We start from the raw sequence: 7,840 nt of genomic DNA, 5'->3' as shown, positions 1-7,840 counted from the left end.
TATAAAGGCACTTGCTGCTCTTGCAGAGAACCAGAGTTCCGTTCCCAGAATCTACAGGGTACCATATACACACGCAGACAAAGCACTTATACGCATAAAATAAAATAAATAAACCTAAACAAATTAAAAACAAAACGAAAGCAAAAATCATCTTTCTCTGTATGCCAGGCTGGGATTTCAGGCTCAGGCCACAAGGCCTGGGTACATTAAGATGTGGGGCCTCCCCTCTATCTCAGCACCGTTCCCATGATGCCTGGCTGGAGGAGGGAGGCGAGTACCTGCCCCTAGGGAGCTTCTCTGTCTTCACAGAGAAAAGAGCTGCCCAGCCCCTGAGAAGATGCTCCAAGCTGACATCCTTCCCACTGGTTTTGCCTGTTTGTCAGGCTAGTGGAGGAATGGATGGACAGATGACTCACGGCTAGCCAGGTGCCCACTTTCCTGCACCCTTGCCCCGGGTGAGGTGAGAAGCAGATGAGAAACTCCAGCCCAAGGCCTGAGGCAGGGCAGGTGTGGCTGGCTGTGGCCTCCCTCCCACACCCACACGGGCCCCAGGCCAGTGTCTGAGGCCAGCTTGGATGTCTCCCAGCTCCGAAACAGCAGCTGTCTGTCCCCAGGCCTGGAACCTGGAGTCCGGGTGGGCCTCTGGCACTCACTTCAGGTTCTGCATTTGCTGGGAGCAGCTACGTTGACTTCTGGCCATAACCTGGGAGTCTAGCTACCTGCCACTAGTGAGCTGTGTGGCCTTTGGCAGATTGTATGCCCTCTCTGGGTCTCAGCGTCTTTCCTCTGGATGGTTGGTTCCATGATCGCTTCTGGGCCCCTGAGACCCATAGCTGCTTCCTCTTGCCCCAAAATCTGGAAGCCAAGCACACATCCTTCACCTGTGTCAGAGGGCAGGTGTGCGGGGTCAGGAGAGCAAGTCAACGCTGGGTGGAGGAGCCATTCACAGTGATGGAATTGAGATACTCTCTTCCATAGGCAGGGGGAGTGGAGGGGGAGGGGAGGAAGGACCCTGCACCTGGGACCCCGCAGCATTAGGACAACCAGGTTCCAGGAAACTGGAGCCTTCCCAAGGAGAGTAAGACAAAGGACAAATTTCCACAGACTCTCAGCACAGACATGGCCTGCTTCTGGGATCAGGGTGGGAGCAGTTAGTGGTCAGCGCCGACTGGCTGGCTTGGTCCGTGCCCGGCGCCTCCCTCTCAGGCTTAATCTAATATTCATAGGACATCCAGTGATAGGGTGTCACACATCCTCATGAGAAGGGAGGCAGGACATGGAAACTGCAAGATAAGTGTAGGTGTGTTCTGTCCCCACCCCTACCATCACCAGTGCAGAGCCCCTGTAACTCCAATGCCTGGTTCCAGCCCAGCCGTGGCTCCAGAGAAACATGGGCTCTTAGCTGGGGAGATGATCAAATGGCTAAAGTGCTTGCTGAGCAAATGTGAAGGCGTGAGCATGGATCATTAGCATTCATGTAGAAGCCAAGCATGATGGAGCATGTCTGTAACCCCAGCACTGAGGGGGTGACACGGGGGGAGGGGGGAGGGAGGAGCTTGCTGGCCAGCCAGTCTGCTGGAATAGTGAGCTCCAGTCCCGATCCAGGGAGATCCTGTCTCAGAGAATAAGGTGAAGTCAGGCGGCAGCAGAGCACACCTTTAATCCCAGCACTCAGGAGACAGAGGCAGGTGGCTCTCTGAGCTCAGCCTGGTCTACAGAGTAAGTTCCAGGACACCCAGGGCTATGCAGAAAAAGCCTGTCTCAGCCTCCAACCCCAACATAAAACAGCGAATATTATGTTAATTATGATATTAAATGGATGGAGAAAGGAATTTTGATATCACTAAATATAAATGTTTAAGAAAAAAAAAAAAAGATGGAGTCGGGGTGGAGAGATAACTCAAGAGTTAAAACACTTCCTGCTCTTCCTGAGGACCTGAGTTCAGTTCTCAACACTCAAGTCAGGCAGCTCACAGCGGCCTGTAAGTCCAGCTCCAAGGAACCTGACGCCCGCTTCTTTTTTTTTTTTTTTTTTTTTTTTGGTTTTTCGAAACAGGGTTTCTCTCTCTCTCTCTCTCTCTTTCTTTGTTTTTTTGTTTTTCTGACACCGGCTTCTTATCTCCAAGAGTACACATGCACACTTACAAACACACACACATACAAATGTATACAGATACATATACACACATATACATGTACACATACACATATACACACATACATAGAAATGCATATACACATATGCATACATATGCATACAAACACACACACATACATACAAACACATAATACATATTTTAAAATAAGGTGCAGAGTGATAAAGGAAGATATCTGGCATGAGCCTCTGTTACATGGGCATGCATCCTTGCATGCACACAGCATGCACACACAATACCAGGAATGTAAGCTCTCTTCTGAGCCTGCTGGAGGCTGCAGGGGACACATACATGAAGCAGCACCTACTCGTTTAGGGCACTGACCAGGGCTTGAGACCCTGGATAGCATTACCAGAAGTAAACTAGAAAGAGACGGGGGTGGGGTGGGGTGGCTGGCCTCAAGGAAGGCCAGACTAACTGTACCCCTCTCTCTCTGTCTGTCTGTCTCTTTTGTTTTTCGCCCTGGCTGTCCTGAAACTCTCTTTGTAGACCAGGCTAGCAGATCATGGCGCTCTGCCTGCCTCTGCCTCCTAAGAGCAGGGTTTAAACGCATTTCCCAACACCTCCCAGCACATGTGTGTCTTTCTGCTTCTTCATGAATCAGAAAAATATCAAAGGTAATCCCGGGATAACTAGGCCTTGCAAAAAGCTTAGGGTCTTCTCCAGGCTCAATGGGTTCCTGAGAAGCTGAAGTCCCCCAGCCCAAACCTGGCTAGTGATTCTGAGCCAAGGGGCCAAGGGCACATCACTATGGGGAAGTCAGAGCATATCCCAGAGGCTGACAGGTCCTCCTTCTGGGGCCTGGTCCCCAACTATAGCTAAGGGAGTCAGAAAGCACTGTCAGGGGATGGTGCTATGTGAGTCTCACAGGACCCAAGTCAACCTGGAATTCAGCTCTGCTTTCCCCAGTTGTCACCTCACAGTGGCCATAGCAACTGTTTCCACGGCTGAGGTTTGGCTTGTTCATCATGAAACACAATGTCAGCAAAGTGGACTGGTCAGCCTAAGCAGCCGCTGGGTGAGCAGGAGCTCCCATACTTGGCCCAACAGGCAGGTGCCAATGTGTGGGGTGGCAGACAGGCTCTGGGACTTTGATGACTGGCAGTGTCTCCACCTCTGTGTGCCTGGGGATACTGAGATGAAGGTGTAGGTGAGATTTACCCACATCCTCTCCCCATGTCCCTATGCTTCGTAGCAGGCAGACTTTGGGGGTACTGTCGTCCTCAGGCACAGTACCTAGATTCCCGACATGAAAACTTTCCAATCTTTGAATTGGGGATAATTGGAATAAACAGATGGTACCAGGCTAATGTTGATTTGACCTAAGAATTTTGTCTTCTGCTAGGCGGTGGTGGTGCACACCTTTAATCCCAGCACCCAGGAGACAGAGGCACATGAGTCTCTCAGTTCGAGGCCAGCCTGATCTCCAGAGTGAGTTCTAGGACAGCCAGGCTACACAGAAAAATCCTGTCCCAAAAACTCGAAAAGAAAATCAGGGTTAGAAAAAGGATTTTGTCTTCTTGCTGGTGTGAAAGTGTGACACATTCAGAAGCTGCACTTTGAATTTTGACCTTTCCCTGACTTTTGCTAAGAGGTCTAATCCTGAGGACTGGAGAGGTGGCTCAGTGGTTAAGAGAATTTACTGCTCTTACGGAGAATGCTAGTTCAGTTTCCAGCACCCACGTGGCAGCTCACAACTGTAACCCCATCTGTCACTCCAGTTTCCCAAGCCCTAGGATCTGCTGACTCAGGAGCCCCCATGCTTCAGCTACAGTGGCTGCTCAAGCAAGCCTGTTAGCATGGTGTGTGTGTGTGTTGGGGGGGGGCACCTGAGCCTGTCTTCTGCTGTCTACCTCAGTTCCTGAGTTGCCTCAAACATCCCAGCACTGCTCTCTCCTGTGCTTCAACATGGGAAAGCATCCCTGGGCCCAGGATAGGTCAGAGAAGCCAGACAGGACTAAAAACTAGTAACATGTGCAACATGTAGAGGTTTGGGGGAAGTCAGGGCCAAGGTGGGACACTGACCCCATGAGACACATAAGAGAAGGCTGAGAAGTGACCTTGATAAGACAAGACAAGACAAGACACCTTAGGCAAGGCCAGAGGCTGGGTAAGGATAAGTAGTCACCAACATGGAAGAGGCTAGTCTGTGTTCTACAACCCCACAGAGCTAAGATCTTCCAGTATTAGTGACTGAGGCTGCTGAATCTGCACCTTCTCTCAGTGACAAGTGTCATTTTGGGGCTGGAGACACTGTCACCTGCAGGGACAGGATCTTCCAGGCTTGTTGCACAGAGGCCTTCAGCCATGCAGGGGAAAGGGTGGGAAAGGAGCCACTGGACAGGGCATCTCAGTCAAGCCTAGTGGCATAGCATGGGAAATGGTCAGAATGCCTGTGTGAGACGGCGTCTCAGGCCCCAGAGCTGCCAGGTGGGATGTGAGCGTTGTGTGTCGTGATGCCCTCCTTGGCCTGTCTAGCCTGGGAACCGTGAAAAGCTGGAGGTCCCAAGGCCACAGGTGGTACTGGGCAGCAGAAAGGATGTGTTAAGGGGCTGAAAAAAATGGTTTAACAGTTCACTGCTGCCCTTGCAGAGAATGGAGTTTGCTTCCAAGCAGCCGTGTCAGGTGGCTCACAACTGCGTGTAACTCTAGTTCACAGGATCTGATATCCTCTTCTGACCTCCACAGACCACACCACACACACACACACACACATACACACACTAGATTTTTTTTTTTTTTTTTTGGTTTGGTTTTTGTTGTTGATTTTTTTTTTCCCCAGACAGGGTTTCTCTGTGTAGCCCTGGCTATCCTGGAACTCACTCTGGAGGCCACACTGGCCTCGAACTCACAGAGAGATCCATCTGTCTTTGCAACTCAAGTGCTGGGCTTAAAGGCATGCGCCACCACTGCCCAGCAGTAAAGCTTTTTTTTTTTTAAAGATTTATTTTTATTTTATGTATATGAGTACACTGTAGCTGTAGATGGTTGTGAGCCTTCATGAATTGAATTCAGACCTCTCTCGATCCAGCCGGCCCCATTCGCTCTGACCCAAAGATTTTATTTATTATTATATCTAAGTACCCTGTAGCTGTCTTCAGGCACACCAGAAGAGGGCGTCAGATCTCATTACGAATGGTTGTGAGCCACCATGTGGTTGCTGGACATTGAACTCAGGACCTCCGGAAGAGCAGTTAGTGCTCTTAGCCACTGAGACATCTCTCTAGCCCCAGCTTTTTTTTTTTTTTTTAATAAGAGACATGTCAGGTGTAATGATGACTCTAATCTTTAAGATTGTATCATGCAAAAGACTGCATTTCTCAGTCGGACAGACCTATTTCAAATCCTACTGTGTGACCTTGGCCAAATAACTGACCTACTCTGTATTTATATACAGTGATGTGTCTCTGTAGCAGAACAGCCACAGGGCCCTAAGTTCTGTTGATATGGATGTATGAAACCAGCCACTCCTCAATGACAGCTTTCTCTTCCTTCACATCTGTATCCCGGTGGCTGAGGGACACAGGCCTGGCACTCTCCAGAAAGCTGACACTCTGGGCTGCCACAAACCCAGCTGATTCCAGGAAGGCTTGAGACTGCCTGTTCATGGCTGAGGCTGCAAACCAGAGGGCAAGCCTCTAGCCACACCTGATGCAATCTTCCTTCCTGCCTCCATGAGCATGACCCAGCTCCTCCAGGGCCACATTTGCCAATGGGAGGCTGCACCCGGGCTACTCACATGCCTGAGGTTTGCCACTGTCTGTCCCCTAAAGGTTAACTCTGCTCTCTGGGAGAGTTCCAGATGGGGCCTGGAGAGCAGCTCGGCTGGCAGCAAGCAGAGCAGCCTGTCAGGAGGCGAGCAGGCCATCTTCAGGCCTCAGAAACCCTCCATCAGTAATCCTTCATTCATCCATCCATGCATCCACCCTTCACTCCACTAACAGAGAACAGTGTGTGTGTGTGTGTGTGTGTGTGTGTGTGTGTGTGTGTGCACGCGAGTGAGTCTCTCCTCCCCTGCTCCCCTGTGCTGGCCTATAGTCCATTCTAGGTCTTCTTGGGCAGCTCTTGGACCTCCTGAGTCAAAACTATTTAGGTCCTTTCATGTCCACTCCTGTGTTTTGAAGTCTAGACTGTCCCTAAGAAACTGTCCCCGAGGATATAAAGGTGCATCCCAGAGCTGGCAAAGCAGCTGACAGCAAACCTATGTTGGGGACTCAGAGCTGTGGCTCCCAAGAGCACTGAGAGGTGGCCACCTGAGGTTTATACACAACCTGGTCTCTGTTGGCTACACTGAGAGGCCCAGTGGGCACTAATGTGTCAGGGATAGATCCCAAAATCTCTCTGGGGCTGCACTTCCTGCAGGACACCTGTCTCAGGAAGGAGGGCTAGGGTAGGGTGTGGGTGGCCTTATTCTTGGCTCTCCTCAAGCTCCTTCTCTGGGGCCCAGCCCTCCCAAGCCTGGGGTTTTGTCAGGCTTCCCCCTTTCTTATCTTGCTGGTGGTAATGAGTAGCTTTCCTGGGTCAGTGAGAGATTCCACTGAAAGTACGCAAGATGGCCTGCTGACCCAGATCACATGGCCACGGAGCAGGCTGCCTGGCCTTGGGGCAGAGATGGCTGGACTCCTTCCCAAGCACTCCAGCCCCCCCCGCCCCCAATGTCACTGTGCCTAGCATTGGAGCTGCAGAACTGCTAAATTGCACAGGGGACTCCTCCCCGCTGGAAGATCTCCTTCATATTAATGGCTTTTCCAGGGTCCTCTCAGACACTTAGGCCCCCTCCCCCCAGCTGGCCTGATTAGCAATGAGTACAACACCAGGAAAATTATTAATTTTCATCCCTCAAGTTTACTTCTGGGAAAGTTTGCCAATTAACTTAGCACACCAAGACTCCCAGAGTGGAAGGGAAAAGGAGGCAGAGGCCCAGTCCAGCCCCTGGGGGAGGGGGAGCAGGTGGAGGATTCATCCTTGGGAGCATGGAAGGTCAGACAAGGCCAAGGCCACCAGCCAGGAGGCTGCTCCTGCTCACAGACAGACTGAGAAGGGCCAGGCTGCCTTGGTCCTGCTCCTTCAGGGCTCTGTGATATTCTGCAGATGTGGAGGGGGAGGGCCAGGTAGGGAGACATTGGGATGGGCACCCTGGCTGGGATGGTTCTACAGATAGGTCTGGTGCTGAGTCTATAATACTGGAACGAGCGGCGGCTAAGATGCTGTGTTATAACCTCCATGGCAGGATGCTTCAGGCCTGGAAGGGTGTCCCACCCAATAGTCCCCAGCTCCATTTTCTCCAGTTCTTCTGTGCACACCTAGCATATCTAATGCTGGGCTAGGCTCTTCTGGGTGGCTCCCACCTCTCTAACCTGCTGAGGGGGGTGCGAGGGGGCAGTTTGCTTTGGCTTTGTGACTGGAGTTTAAATGTTGCTGCTGTTAGGGCTCATCTGGGTCTGTGTGTGGTTGGGGTGGGGTCAAAGGGTTTTACTTCCTTCCTAACAGATCCAGGGAGAAGCCCAGACAGAGTGTGTGCTGAGAGTGAGAAGACCAGGCAGACACCTGCAGAGGCCATATGGGTTCCTAAGTTCCAGAAATGCATGTGGCATCCTGGCGGGGCAAAAGCCTCCCACGGAGACACTGCCATCTCTGGGAGACTAGAAGAATCAAGAAGCCAATCTAGACAAGAAGGGAATCTC

Source organism: Mus caroli, unplaced genomic scaffold (genome assembly GCF_978045245.1).
Source record: "Mus caroli unplaced genomic scaffold, Mus_caroli_1 scaffold_13, whole genome shotgun sequence".
Classification (NCBI taxonomy): Eukaryota; Metazoa; Chordata; class Mammalia; order Rodentia; family Muridae; genus Mus; species Mus caroli.
This window is presented reverse-complemented; position numbering follows the sequence as displayed.